At 44.3% G+C, this 16,057-nt stretch overlaps 1 protein-coding gene across 2 annotated transcripts in view; it reads right to left on the bottom strand.

Annotated features, from left to right (window-relative positions):
- LOC137532899 (small ribosomal subunit protein RACK1-like) overlaps positions 1-2,551 on the bottom strand; it is a 154,354-nt gene extending 151,803 nt beyond the window's left edge. The window contains exons 1-2 of one of the 2 annotated variants that reach the window (XM_068253897.1): positions 2,366-2,551; positions 278-371 (exon numbers count right to left, since the gene is read on the bottom strand). The gene's annotated coding sequence lies outside the window, so the exon portion shown is untranslated. Of the gene's footprint in view, positions 1-277; positions 372-2,274 lie in introns of both variants that reach the window. The other variant, XM_068253893.1, reaches the window with a different exon arrangement.
- Positions 2,552-16,057: the final 13,506 nt, after the last annotated feature.

Consider the following 16,057-nt stretch of genomic DNA (forward strand, 5'->3'; position numbering starts at 1 on the left):
TGTGCAACGGGGGAGGTCTGGAGGAGGACATGGGAAACCTCTGCAGGATCCATAGACTAGGAAAGTATACGTGCTTTAGGTCACAATCCCATCAATGCGGCAATTATGGAGGCCAAAGCATTTGCAGCATTATTTACAATATGGATAGAGTACAGAGGATTTGTTCTCCCAATAACAATGCTCGCCAAGTTTTGCAAATCAGGCCCACAGTGACTGAAAAAAAAAAAAACATCCAATGAGAAGTGGCAGTGGGCAGAAAGCAGTGCCCCATACTTACCAAGCGATCCCTCACCAGGCGTCATGGTCAAGCTGTTGAAAGCCACCACTGCGCTGGGACTGGTCACCACAGGCTCTTCTTTCTTCATCCAGACCTGGGCAAATGATAGGTGGAGGTGAGCTCAAAAAGCAATTAATGTCCATGCTAAAGCCTGGTACACACATGCAATTTTGATTGGCCAATCATTGCACAATTTTACTACTTCCATCTAGTACAAGAGCTTACCTGCACAATCTGTTCATACAATCCACAATCTGTTTACCTTCCTACTACGTGGAGGTAGTAAAATTGGACAGTGATCTGCCAATCAAAATAGCATGTGTGTATGCACCCTAAGTTGCAGTAGATGAGGTGGGGGCTGCAGAAGCTATGTGCCAACTCAGACTGCTGGTGTGTTGGTGTGCCCTAGATAGTTGGCTTCTCCTAAAGGTCATAACATAACCATATTGCGTCACAGTGAGTAGAACAACTGGTGGGCTCAACCACCTTACAGTTGCCACGTGCCTCGGTCGATCCGGCAGGATCATCAATGGAAAAAAAATGAAAATGATCGGCACTGTTGCCCTGTTCTTTTGATAACATATTGTGACATCACGCTGGCTCCATGTTACTCATGCACATTCGCAAAAGAACTTAACTTTCAGTTTCTGAAACTGCCGATTATCAGCTGATTTCAGGGACATGAGCATTTGCCCTAAATGTTGTGTTGCCCTGCCTGGAAACCACACCGGAAGCTGTCTAAAGGACTGCACCATTCTCTGTACTGAGTGCAGAATGTTGCGGACGGACTGCACCTTTCTGCGAACGCGCTGCCCCATTCTCTGTACGGACTACACCTTTACTTCAGTGCAACAGCAAGCAATAGATCACTCTGTATGGAGAATGCTGCACCCCAAACAAGGAATGGTGCAGTCCTTTATGCAGCTTCCAATGTGGTTTGCTGGCAGGGAAGTGCAACATTATAGGGCAAATGTGTATGTCTCCAAAACCAGCTGCTAATCAGCTGTTTCAGACACTGCAAGTTCTATTGCACATGAGTAACGTGTTGCTAGCGTGATGATGCAATATGGTTAAGGAGACGCTAACAATCTTCTAGGATATACCAAGGAGGTAATCTGAAGGGCAAAGCGCTTGGACATTGGCGCCAGTGTGCAGACACAGGGTCATACGTACAGCACCAGCAGCATTGAAGAGGGCAGCAGCAGTGACATACTGAGGGGCAGACCAGTGTTTCAATGCCTTGCTTTGGCTAACAAGATGACGGCTGCAGCAGCTTTGCGCTAATGATAATCAAAGCTGCCGAAAAAGGGGGCGGTAATGCCTAGAGAGGGGGGTGGAGCTGCCTACTAGGCAGCAATAGGAAGGGGAGAAGGAGCCACATTCCAAGGAGCGGGCCAGAGTATGCTAAACAGTTGGGCCCTGTGTATATCACATTAAAGTAGAGGGAGGGAAAAAGTAACTAAAGGTGGCCACTAACGGTCCAATTTCTAGTGAAAAATCGTTTGAGTGATCAGAAAATTCTGATCGGAAGAAAAATCGTTCCCTACACCATCAATGAACCAATCTTTGCTTCCTATCACAACCAACAAGAAAAGCCAAAGTTTGATTTGACAAAAATCCAATTGTTTTATAATCATTTGAGTCCATCAACAGAGATTATTTACAACAGAATTTCTGACCTCTTGAACGATTTTGCACTACAAATTGGACAGTTAGTGGCCACCTTTAGGGTGCATACACATATCCATAAAATGATTGGCCAAACGCAAGCCACTTTTACCTCCTCCATGTAACATGAGGGCCAACAGACTGACACACAGATTATGCGAGTAAGCTCAGAGTCACATACACATAGCAGTGGTAAAATTGGCCAATCTAAATTGTAGTGTGGATAGGCATGTGCACACCGCTGAGTACATAGCTGCATGATGCACGTACAGCAGTATATACAGCACAGCACATTCCCTCACCTCTCCCTGTTGTACATATTTCCTCACCTCCATCCACTAGCATGGCATAGCAATTGCAGCTGGGCAGTGGTCACGTGTCACTGCAGGTGCCATCCTTAGCGGTACTCGTGATGCCCACCTGCACACGTGCGTCACAATAGCTGCCATGACGTCATACTGGCACGCGCCCCCCTCGCAGACAGAGCAACGGCAGGAGAGGAGACAGACGTGCGACCTCTCTCTCCGTATCCCCGATAGCCAGGAGCTCTCAGACCCGACATACACCGGTTACATCGGCACCAGTTCCAGGAAGAAGCAGTCATAGAGAGCGGCTGCCCAGTGCCCTGACAGTAGAGACGGCTACATCCCGGAGCTCCCCCTAGCGGCCGGTAGTAGAAATTACATTGTGATTGTAGTATGGATGCCATAGAACTAGATTTCTGATAATAGAAATTAGTTTAGTTTAAAGCGTTTTGACGCTTTAGCTCCCAACTGTTCCTCTTTCGGAGGGACGGACTCCTCTTTGGGAGCCCTGTCCCTCTGTCCCTCTTTCCTCCTCATTTGTCCCTCTTTCAGGACTTTGTCCCTCTTTCTATGTAAAGATGTACATTTCTCTGCTGAAAAATGTGTTTGATTGACATTCCCATCCTTTAGATTGATGTATTTCTTAATTTCAATGCTAGTATGAAGGAAAATGAACCAGGGTAGAAAGGACCAGTGTGATTTGAATTATAAAACAACATATTTTTCTAATGAAATCTTTATGGTGTGCATGACTAGGGGGTGTGACAGGGCATGATCTGTTGTGTGGCAGGGGCGTGGCCTAAGTGTCCCTCTTTCTCATCTCAGAAAGTTGGGAGGTATGCTGGGCTGATATTACTTATAAAAAAAAAAAATTTAAATTCCTTTTGGTAGCAATAATACATGATCAGGGTATTTTCCAGGGCCAGACTTTGTCCTGAGCAGCCAGACATTCCCCTCCAGCCGCTGCAAAACCCCACCTCCAAATCGAAAAGCATTCCCGCCCCCATTTAGCCATGATAAGCCCCGCCCCCAAGGGCAGTTAAGCTCTGCCGTCACCGTCCTTTGCATATGTGAAGCAGGCTGCGAACCTGGAGCAGTGAGGTTATAGGGAACCTTAAAGGGGAACTTCAGCCTAAACAAACATACTGTCATCAAGTTACATTAGTTATGTTAATTAGAATAGATAGGTAATATAATCTCTTACCCACCCTGTTTTAAAAGAACAGGCAAATGTTTGTGATTCATGGGGGCTGCCATCTTTGTCATGGGGGCAGCCATCTTTTTGGTTGAAAGAAGGTGACAAGTAGTAGGAGACACAGTTCCAACTGTCCTGTGTCCTGATTACCCCTCCCAGCTGCACACGCTAGGCTTCAAATGTCAAATTCAAAATGTAAAAAAAAAAAAATTGCACCAAAACAGCAGAACGAGAACAACAAAATCAGAAATCCCATCATGCTTTGCATAGCATCAGGGGAAAAAAGCCCGGGCAGTTTTCTTCTGTGCAGCTAAAAATGAGGTTTGTATAAGAGAAACAAAGTTCTGATGCTGTGAAACTGTTAAAGAAACACAAAGCCTTTTCAGTGCTGCTGAGTCAATTTTTAGTCCGGAGGTTCACTTTAAAGAGGAACTGAAGTGAGAAGAGTATAGATGCTGCCATAATTATTTCCTTTTAAACAATACACATTGCCTGGCAGCCCTGCTGATCTATTTGGCTGCTGAAGTGTCTGAATCACACCAGAAACAAGCATTCAGCTAATCTTGTCAGAACTGACAATAATGTCAGAAACACCAGATCTGCTGCATGCTTTTTTAAGGTCTATGGCTAAAAGTATTAAAGGCACAGGATCTGCGAGAAGCCAGGCAAAGTGTATTGTTAAAAAATGGAAATGAATATGTCAGCCAACATATCCCTCTTGCTTCAGTTGCCCTTTAACGCAAATGAAAGGGGAACTGAAGTAAGAGGTATATGGAGGCTGCCATATTTATTTCCTTTTAATCAATATCAGTTGCCTGTCAGCCCAGCTGATCCTCTGCCTCTAATACTATTAGCCATAGCCCCTGAACAAGCATGCAGCAGATCAGGTGTTTCAGACTTTAAATTCAGAACTGACAAGACTCGCTGCATGCTTGTTTCTGGTGTTATTCAGATACTACTGCAGAGAAATAGACCAGCAGGGCTGCCAGGCAACTGGTGTTGATTAAAATGAAATAAATATGGCAGCCTCCGTATACCTCTTACTTCAGTTCCCCTTTAAGGAGAACAAATAAAAAAGGATTTTCAGTAACCTGGGACTTCTACCAGCCCACTGCAGTCACCTGCACCTTTGACATCCTAAAACGATGCTCTAGTCCCCCCAGCGGCTAAGTTTCATCGCCCAGCCACTGTGCCTGCACGGCCCTAGACACACATTCTCGCTCACGTCACCAACCCTGATTTCTCTTATTGCGCGTGCGCAGGACAGCAATGTGAGAGCGAAGGATGCGCGCAGCCAGTGCCGCGCAGGTGCAGTAGCTTGGCGACTGCACAGTCGCCGAAAACGAAACTTAGCTGCAGCGGGGGAATGGAGCATTGTTCCAGCATGTTGAGGGCACAGGGCGGCTGCAGGGGGCTGGTAGAAGCCCCAGGTAAGTAAAACTATTTTGAGATAAGGTTCCCTTCAAAACGGAACTGAAAGCTGAAAAAAAAGGTTCACTTTAAAAGCTGGGGCGCTTTTGCAAATGTTTTTTTGGGGGGATTTTTTAAGCACCGCAAATTTTCAAAATCGCCCTAAAAAGCTTTTGTGCAATGATTCTCTATGAGAGTGTTCACATATGAGCGGTTCGATTCCAATCCGCTCACCAAATCGATGCTTGTACCATTTTGGGGGCGATTTGCCTCAATGGAAGGTATAGGGAAATCGCAAAGTGCTTGAAAATATGCTTTGTATATCGATTTCCCGAGTGCTTTTAAGAACATTGTATTTATTATTTTCTGGATCAAAGAGTTCATTTCCTGAATTGATCTGCAAAAGCGCTTAGAAAAGCGCTGTAAAAATAAAAAACTAACGCGCAGGTAAGAGCTAAAATACAAATCACTCACAAAATCGCAAAACGCTGGCGACAGCATTCTGCATTTGCAGTACATAGTTTTTCATATTGCACATATGCAGAGCGCTCTCGTCCATGGGAGCACGATTAGGAGGCCCACGGACCAGGGCGGCTCATTAGAACGAAAGGAGGACACTGCGGGGGACCGGAGTATTGGTCTTTCCGCTGCAGGTAACTGGTACAAGCCCCAGGTAACTTAAGGCTGCTTACACACAGGGACGTTACAGGCACACGTTAGTGCAGCCTGTAACGCTCCCCCAACACACAGCAATGTAACACAAGTGGGCTGTTCACCCTGCCCACGTTGCGTTACTTGTAACGCTGCACGTTCTTCCGAAAGTGCAGCATGCTACGGCGTTACAGCGGCTTAAGATGCGTTAGACTGTTTGCACATGCGCAGTCATGTTGGGGAGGAGCAGAGAGCGGCCAGGCACATGGCGAATTAATATTCACTGCACGTTGTGACGTGCAGTGTTTACTTCCTGGTGCGGCCGCTCTTTGCGGCGATTGGCCGGCGGGACCACGTGATGCCGCATGTGTCGAAGAGTACGCATCACGGCATCATGGACGCCAGAGTGAGCTGCACAACGCAGCTCACTCTGACGCCCACATCGAAGAGCACTAGGCCTTGCGTTAGGTGCACGTTATGCGACCTTAACGTAGCACCTAACGCAACGTCTTGGTGTGCAAGTAGCCTCAAGGACAACTGTAGTGAAAGGTAAGTGGATGCTGCCATATTTATTTCCTTTAAAACAATACACATTGCCTGGCAGCCCTGCTAATCTATATATCTGCAGTAGTGTTTGAATCTGCATCAGAAACAAGCATGCAGCTAATCTTGTCAGATCTGACAATAATGTCAGAAACACCTGATCTGCTGCATGCTTGTTCAGGGGCTATGGCTAAATGAATTAGAGGCAGAGGATCAGCAGGATAGCCAGGCAACTGATATTGCTTATAAGGAAATAAATATGCAGCCTCCATATACCTCTCACCAGGCATGGAGCTCACGAGTCCCTAAGGACTCGAATTCGTGATTTAAATGAGGCTTAATTGCCTTAGCTGTGCGGCTGGGAGAGAGGGGGTTAGTTACCCATAAGTCCGTTGGCTTTCCTGCGTTCCAGACATCTTGCACGCCTCCTATTGGACGCAATGCAAGACTCACTACCGCGCGCTTCCTCCTTCTGGCTTGAAGCCTAGAAACTGCCCTGACCCTTTCTGCCTATCTACCCCCAGAATCCTCAGTAGCCTTACACTCTCCCTTAAGCCCTGTTCACACTGGGGATTGCAAGATGCTGGCTTTTTTGCGATTATCGTATATTTTTTACAGTACATTTTTGCAATTGTGATTCACGTTTTAAATACATTGCAATTATGATAGCTCTAAAATTTGCCCAAAACATGCTGCATGTATCGCGTTTGCGTTTACCGCAAATCTTCGACAATCACAACAGTGAGATCTCTACCATATAGTTTACATTACACTAGCGATTTAAAAAGCCGATTGGTCCCTTACAGGCTGTTAATAAGCACCTCTCTCTCCCCATCCATCCTCAGTAGCCTTACCCTTTTTTCTTCAGATCACACAGATCACATTGTAGGAATGCCATGTTTAGTCAGTGACGGACAAAGCCAACAGTGCAGAATAAATGTAGGGGGCCCCATGTAAGTGCATGCATCGATTCAAATAGTGTCAATAACATAAAAGTATGTGAACCTAAGTTACAATCTGTAAGCACTGTATTAATGTCGCACATATTTTCCATTTCATTATATTTTGTACTTGACTAGGCCACAAGCAATTATCACTGCTCCCCATGCAGCAGTGTCATAGATCCAAACTTTTAAAAATATAAATGGACAAAAACCTTTTATTGTTATTGTTTAGCACTGTTATCTTCCACAGTCCTTTTACAGAGTAGTCTAATGTCCTACCATATTATTATTATTATTATTATTATTATGTATTTATATAGCACTGACATCTTCTGCAGCACGTTACAGAGTGCATAGTCATGACACTGACTGTCCTCAGAGGAGCTCACACTCTAACATCTACCATACTCATGGTCTAATGTCCTTCCATACTATAATTATGTATTTATATAGCACTGACATCTTCTGCAGCACATTACAGAGTACATAGTCATGTCACTGACTGTCCTCAGAGGAGCTCACACTCTAAGCACTATCATTCTCATGGACTAATGTCCTTCCATACTATAATTATGTATTTATATAGCACTGACATCTTCTGCAGCACATTACAGAGTACATAGTCATGTCACTGACTATCCTCAGAGGAGCTCACACTTTAACCACTACCATTCTCATGGATTAATGTCCTTCCATACTATAATTATGTATTTATATAGCACTGACATCTTCTGCAGCACATTACAGAGTGCATAATCATGTCACTGACTGTACTCAAAGGAGCTCACACTCTAACCACTACCATTCTCATGGATTAATGTCCTTCCATACTATAATTATGTATTTATAATTTATATAGCACTGACATCTTCTGCAGCACATTACAGAGTGCATAGTCATGTCACTGACTGTCGTCAGAGCAGCTCACATTCTAACCTCTACCATTCTCATGGACTAATGTCCTTCCATACTATAATTATGTGTTTATATAGCACTGACTTCTTCTGCAGCACATTACAGAGTGCATAGTCATGTCATTCCTCAGAGAAGCACACAATCTGCCGACACACACAAACCTAGAGGATGATCTGGGCCTGACTGATGGAGCTGAATGGGCCCCACATGACATGGAGCCCTTGTGAGGCTGCACAGACAGCACAGGCCTACGTCCGTCGTCCGCCACTGGATGTAGTATTTTATATCCATTGTATATGTATACATATAAGATGGATTGTCCATTTCTGTGTTGTCTCTCTTCTATTCTCTTTCAGATGGGGTTCAACAAGTATTTTTTATGTTAAAGAAGAGTTGGGCATGTGAGCAGTTAAAACATTTATTTGTTCCTCCTCCTTTCAACTTTCTTCCACTCTTTGTCTCCCTTTCATTCTTTTTTCTAGTATGGTGTATATGCTATATGAACCGTCTTTATTTACAGATAACATTGTATGCATGCACTGTGTAATTTTTTATAAGTGTCATTATATGTGTTTATACATGCAAGATGGATTGTTCTTTGCTATTTTGTTTCTCTTCTGTTCTCTTAGGACTCATGGTAAAATCGCGATTGCAGTTAAATTGCATATTTTACCGCAAACACGATTTTACCAAGATTTTACCTCAATTTTAATGTAAGTCAATATGAGCGTTTTTTTAAGAAGCTCTCAGAAAACTACGGAGGCCAAAAAGCGCTCAGAGAAGCGCTGAGAGTGTGTCTGAGCCCGTACAGATGGGGCTCAACAAGTATTTTTCATGTTGAAGAAGAGATAAAGGACTTACAAGGCAAAAAACTTAAAAAAGGTTAAATATCCCTAGCTATTTATCATCCTTAGGGGACACCATCTGCCCCCCCCCCCCCTTTTCATTCCGCTGTGTCTTATGTGGAACAACCAGTCTCCAGTGGGGTCCCGACCCGATCCCCCGGGTCGTCCTCAGTTTCCCCAATTAATATGGCCTCCAGGTCCTGCTGCACCTGTGCTGTCCACTGCCTGTGGACCCATTTAAAAGGCAAGTACTGTCTTGGACAGTGCATTTGTTTCCTGTGTTTGGCATATATTTGTCTACATGGAAGAGGGATTATTCATCTCTGTTGTCTCTCTACTGTTCTCTTACAGATAGTGTTCAACAAGTATTTTTCATGTTGTAAAAGAGTTGGGCATGTGAATTGTTAAAACATGTATTTGTTTCTTCTCCTTTAAACTTTCTCCCTTTTTTGTCCCTCATTCATTCCCTTTTCCAGTATAATATAAACATGCAATGTGAACCATCTTTTTTCACAGGTGACATTGTAGGAATTTCATGTGTAGTATTTTATATCTGTCATTGTATGTGATAATGCATGTAAGTTGTTTTCTCTTTTTCTATGTAGTCTTGTAGGATAGTATAAGACAGAACAAAGAGGGTTATCCAGTAAACAGAAACCCTCTGGAGTTTGAGGAGATGCTGGGTAGCATCAAATTGCGCCCGTGGGGTGCCAACCATGTAGCACTCGTATGGTGCGTGCGGGAGCACAAAAAGTGACGGGAGAGGTTCAAGGGTGGCTAGATTCAAAGTACACCGCTCTATCCGCAATCCTTATTGCCTGTGCAATCGGTTAGGGATAAAGATTATAGTACATCATAAATCTTAAGTCTGGCTCATCTCTGCAAATCAAACCCGCTCGGTGATACAGTAACCGCCCCAGCCCCCCAAGGGCGACCCGCAGGAGGGAAATGCCGCAGTGGCGGACCCGGCACACACAAGGCCAGGACGGCATGTGTAACACTACACGCGAGCGCCCCCGGGGGGCGGGGGAAACGACAACACCCACAAAATAACAACCCTGGAAAAACTAGCATTCATTAACCCGCCAGCCCCCCACGGCAGCCCACAAGGGGAAATTCCCCAGTGGCGGACCTGGCGCAGTGAAAGGCCGAGACGGCGTGCATAACATTGACCCATGTGGGCGTCCCCGAGGGGCAAGAGGGACCCCGATGAAAAGGAGGTCGCCAAAATTTTCACTTGCTACCAGAGGACCAACCCAGCCCTTCAGTTCAGATAACTGGGCATGAAATCTTTATGTCAATAAGCCCTAGTAGTGAACAGGTTAAAGCAAAATAATATTTCCTAAACACCTTGATTCCAGGACATCTATACCACCAGCTCCCCGCGGGCACCCACCAGCCATAAATGTAAATAGAATATACAAATAGATGTGTGACCCCGGAGAGCAGGGGGGCAGCAACCAACCTGTCAGCGTGATGCTACGTGGGCAGTATGTCTAGGAGCCCACTATAGCAGGAGGGAAATGCCGCGGCGGAGGACCCGGCACACACAAGGCCAGGACGGCACGCGCAACACCACACCAACGGGCGCCCCCCGGGGGCGAGGGAAGCGACAATACTCACAAGAGAACAACCCTGCTAGAAAAAAACTAGCATTCACTAACCCGCCAGCCCCCCACGATAGCCCTCAGGGGGAAACGCTGCAGTGGCGGACCCAGCCCAGTGAAAGGCCGAGACGGTGTGCATAACGTTGACCCATGTGGGCAACCCCAAGGGGCGAGAGGGACCCACATAAAAAGGAGGTAGCCTAAATTTTAAATTGCTACCAGAGGACTAATTCGGCCCTTCAGCTCAGAAAACTGGGCATGAACTTTATATGTCAATAAGCCACTTTAGTGAACAGGTAAAAGCAAAATAATATTTCCTAAACATCTTGATTGCAGGAAATCTATACCACCAGCTCCCCGCGGGCACCCACCAGCCATAAATGTAAATAGAATATACAAATAGATGTGTGACCCCGGAGAGCAGGGGGGCAGCAACCAACCTGTCAGCGTGATGCTACGTGGGCAGTATGTCTAGGAGCCCACTATAGCAGGAGGGAAATGCCGCGGCGGAGGACCCGGCACACACAAGGCCAGGACGGCACGCGCAACACCACACCAACGGGCGCCCCCCGGGGGCGAGGGAAGCGACAATACTCACAAGAGAACAACCCTGCTAGAAAAAAACTAGCATTCACTAACCCGCCAGCCCCCCACGATAGCCCTCAGGGGGAAACGCTGCAGTGGCGGACCCAGCCCAGTGAAAGGCCGAGACGGTGTGCATAACGTTGACCCATGTGGGCAACCCCAAGGGGCGAGAGGGACCCACATAAAAAGGAGGTAGCCTAAATTTTAAATTGCTACCAGAGGACTAATTCGGCCCTTCAGCTCAGAAAACTGGGCATGAACTTTATATGTCAATAAGCCACTTTAGTGAACAGGTAAAAGCAAAATAATATTTCCTAAACATCTTGATTGCAGGAAATCTATACCACCAGCTCCCTGCGGGCACCCACCAGCTATAAATGTAAATAGGGTATACAAATAGATGTGTGACCCCGGGGAGCAGGGGGGCAGCGATCAATCTGTCAGCGTGATGTTACGTGGGCAGTATGTCTAGGAGCCCACTATAGCCACCTTTAAGTCTGCTGGATGAGAGCGATACCCTGTGTGCGCCATTCTAACCCCCCTAGGCTGGCTCCTTAAGTGAAAGTACAGCAATGGCAAGCCCGGAGGGTCTGTTAACACATAACAATCTGAATGCTATTATAGCCCCACATAGCTCTTTTCATAAAGCTTAGGTTTAGTATAAAGGTACAGCCTATTGGCACCTATGAAATTTAGACATGTGGCATAGAAATACACAAAATTGAAATTCAAAAGAGGACAGTCAGATTCCAACGGGTAAATATTGAACATACGTGTGTCTGTGCAACACTGTAAACAGAAAAGAAATGCATAACAACTGCGCCAGTTTATGGCGGAAATCGCAGTAGACAGCCATCTGAAGGGGCCAACAGGCTCATATTAACCAGGGCAGAGGCCCCAGAAAATGAGAGCAAGAGTATATCTTTTGCTAATGCTGTCAGTATATAGTGGTACTCCGTGAGCTTGAAAAGGTGGACAAGGGCCGGACATAAAATGAGTCACTTAGCTTAGACTCCGCATGGGCCCACAGTTACATAGGGAAGCACATGGCTCGTCTATGGAAGTTAATCAAGGCGGGCTGGGCCACTAGGCCGCAATGGCGGGAGAAAAAGCGCGTTTAGCAAAATGAAGTACTTAACTTGCAGATCATTGTACTTTCTGGAACACCTGAGACGATAATTCCTTTAGGGCTTGAGCCCGTTTCTTAGGGGGTCTCTGTTCTTTAGGTGATGCAGAGTCGGCCCAATCCGGTTGTGCTTGGGAGTCGGCTGTACGCTTAGGGGAGCTCTGTGACTGAGAAGGCTGGGGAGGCAGCGGGAAGTCCAGAAGATGAAAGCACTCCCTGGCTTCATCGATGTTGCGGATGGAGTGCTGTTGTTCCTGCCAGTGGAAATTAAGTTGAAAAGGAAAGCTCCATCTGTATTTGACTCCCTTATCCCTCAAGGTAGCAAGATAAGGGCGCAGCTCCTTTCGCTTAGCCAGTGTGGTGGGGGCCAAGTCTGCATATAGTTGGTACTTATGCCCCTGGAAGGAGAGGTCCGGCTTGTTTCTCGCAGCTTGGAGTACCTTCTCTTTGGTAAGATAATGATGCATTTTAAGAATGATATCTCTCGGCAGACCGTTAGGGAGTGTGCGTGAGAGGGCCATATGAACGCGGTCCATTTTTAGTTGATCGACTGGTAAGTTCAGGATCAGTTCCTGAAATAGCGTGGTAAACACCCCCCCCCCCCCCAATATTGAATAGTTTCAGGGATTCCGCCCACTCTAAGGTTTTCCCTTCTCGATCTGTTTTCAGAGTCCTCCATTTTATCATGCAGTGTGTGGATCTCTGATTTGAGGGACTCAATTTCTTCCTCATGTACTTCCAGCACTATTGTAGCATTGTCTAATCTTCCCTCAATGTCGGACATGCGATGACCCACCTGTCTGATTTCATGGAGAAGCTCACAGTCGCAGCCCAGTTGTTTGTTAGCACCAATGATTTCCTGGCGTATGATGTCTCTGAGTTCCTCCAGCGTAAGCTGCTCTGGCAGAGAGGGTGACTTGCTTGCCGGTAAGTCCGCGTGGGGAAACATGTCCTGGCTGTTTTCGGATTGTATGTCCGCGCCAGGCGCCATCTTAGATGATCCTGCTGGCTTACTTGTTAGCGAATTTGTAGCCACGGTGTTGGCTCGGGAGTCGGAAGGCATCTTCCGGCGGGTGCCCCAGGCGCTCCAATTGCCCCTGTTGCATTTTGGAGGAATGGTGAAGCGGGTAAAGCAGTGTTAATAGCTAATTGTCTCCTTGTACTCGCGCAGCTCTGAGACTAAGCGTCCATCTTAGTCAGCCGCGCACATGCGCCCACTGAGAGGTATTTTTATGTTGAAGAAGAGAGGGGAATAGAATTTGTTATAACATGTATTTGTTGTTTCTACTTGCAACTTTCTCACACATTTTGTCTGTCTTTTATACTCTTTTCCAGTGTAATATGTATGCAAATATAAAGCATCTTTTTTACAGGTCACGTTGTACCTTTGCCATGTGTAATGTTTTATATCTTCCACTAGTAGACCCAAGCCCGTTTAAAAACAGGCTCTAAGTCTTTTTCCGGCCGGAAATCTAGGATCTGTTATAACATTTCATGTGTAGTATTTTATATCTCTCATTGTATGTGTTAATGCATGTAAGTTGGCATCTCTTTTTCTGTGTTGTCTGTCTTCTTGCAACTTTCTTGCACTTTTTGTTTGTTTTTAATTCTCTTTTCCAGTATAATATGTAAAAACTATATCCTTATTTTTGACTGGTCATTTTGTGCGTATTTCATGTGTAGATTTTATATTTGTCATTGTAAGTGTTAATGCATGTTAGATGGTACCTGTTTTTCTGTGTTGTCTGTCATCTGTTTTTTTACAGATGGGGTTCGACAAGTATTTTTCATGGTGAAGAAGAGTTTGGCATGCGGTTTGTTATCACATAACATGTGTCTCCTTGCAACTTTCTTCCACTTTTTCTTTGTTTTTATTCTCTTTTTCAGTATAATAAGTATGCATATATGAACTTTTTTTTTTTTACAAGTCACAGTGCGTATTTCATGGGTAGTATTTTATATCTGTTATTGTATGTGTTAATGCATGTTAGATGGTATCTGTTTTTCTGTGTTGTCTCCTGTTTTCTTACAGATGGCGGTCGACAAGTATTTTTCATGTTGTAGAAGAGTTTGGCATCGGGTTTGTTATAACATGTAGTTGTTCTTTCTTCTTGCAACATTCTTACTCTTTTTGTCTGACTTTTTTTCTCTTTTTCAGTATGATATGTATGCATATATAAACAATCTTTTTTTACAGGTCACTTTGTGTGCATTTCATGGGTAGTATTTTATATCTGTTATTGAATGTGGTAATGCATGTATATTGGTATCTCTTTTTTTGTGTTGTCTCTCTTCTGTTTTCTTACAGATAGCGGTCGACAAGTTTTTTTTAATGGTGAAGAAGAGTTGTGCATGTGAATTGTTATGGCGGTGGCAGTTGGGCGTATTTGTTTCTTCACATTCACTGTGCAGATTTTGCACACTAACTGTTAAAGAAAATAAATCTGGAGAGGAATAGGGTGGCTATTGGGGAGGAGGAGGCCACAGTACAGGGTGGGCCATTCATATGGATACACCTTAATTTGGCTATTTATATGGTTACATAATTTTATGTGAATGGTGAAATTAACAACCAAAACCACCACTATTGGTCTGACACTAACCCACATTGGATAGATCACTCCAAGACTGTTGGAACAAAAAAATTGATGGTATGATGTTGTATATGGGGTGTATACATAGATCAGGTGTATCCATATGAATGGCCCACCCTGTAGTATCCTTTAGTTTTGCAATGTGTAATATTTTATATCTTCCATTGTATGTGTAAATGCATGTAAGTTGTTTTCTTTTTTTCTGTGTTGTCTCTCTTCTGTTTTCTTACAGATGGCGGTCGACAAGTATTTTTCATGTTGAAGAGGAGTTTGGCATCGGGTTTGTTATAACATGTATTTGTTCTTTCTCCTTGCAACTTTCTTACTCTTTTTGTCTGACTTTTTTTTCTCTTTTTCAGTATATGTATGCATATATCAACAATCTTTTTTTACAGGTCACTTTGTGTGCATTTCATGGGTAGTATTTTATATCTGTTATTGTATGGGGTAATGCATGTAAATTGGTATCTCTTTTTTCGTGTTGTCTCTCTTCTGTTTTGTTACAGATGGCGGTCGACAAATGTTTTTCATGGTGAAGAAGAGTTGTGCATGTGAATTGTTATGGCGGTGGCAGTTGGGCATTGGGCAGTTGGGCATATTTGTTTCTTCACATTCACTGTGCAGATTTTGCACACTAACTGTTAAAGAAAATAAATCTGGAGAGGAATAGGGTGGCTATTGGGGAGGAGGAGGCCACAGTACAGGGTGGGCCATTCATATGGATACACCTTAATTTGGCTATTTATATGGTTACATACGTTTATGTGAATGGTGAAATTAACACACAAAACCACCACTATTGGTCTGACACTAACCCACATTGAATAGATCACTCCAAGACTGTTGGAACAAAAAAATTGATGGTATGATGTTGTATATGGGGTGTATACATAGATCAGGTGTATCCATATAAATGGCCCACCCTGTAGTATTCTTTAGTTTTGCAATGTGTAATATTTTATATCTTCCATTGTATGTGTAATGCATGTATGCTGTTTTCTCTTTTTCTGTGTTGTCTCTCTTCTGTTTTCTTACAGATGGCGGCCGGTCGACAAGTATTTTTCATGTTGAAGAGGAGTTTGGCATTGGGTTTGTTATAACATGTATTTGTTCTTTCTCCTTGCAACTTTCTTACTCTTTTTGTCTGACTTTTTTTCTCTTTTTCAGTATGATATGTATGCATATATAAACAATCTTTTTTTACAGGTCACTTTGTGTGCATTTCATGGGTAGTATTTTATATCTGTTATTGAATGTGGTAATGCATGTAAATTGGTATCTCTTTTTTTGTGTTGTCACTCTTCTGTTTTCTTACAGATAGCGGTCGACAAGTGTTTTTCATGGTGAAGAAGAGTTGTGCATGTGAATTGTTATGGCGGTGGCAGTTGGGCG

The sequence above is a fragment of the Hyperolius riggenbachi genome, chromosome 9 (assembly GCF_040937935.1).
Source record: "Hyperolius riggenbachi isolate aHypRig1 chromosome 9, aHypRig1.pri, whole genome shotgun sequence".
Taxonomy (NCBI): domain Eukaryota; kingdom Metazoa; phylum Chordata; class Amphibia; order Anura; family Hyperoliidae; genus Hyperolius; species Hyperolius riggenbachi.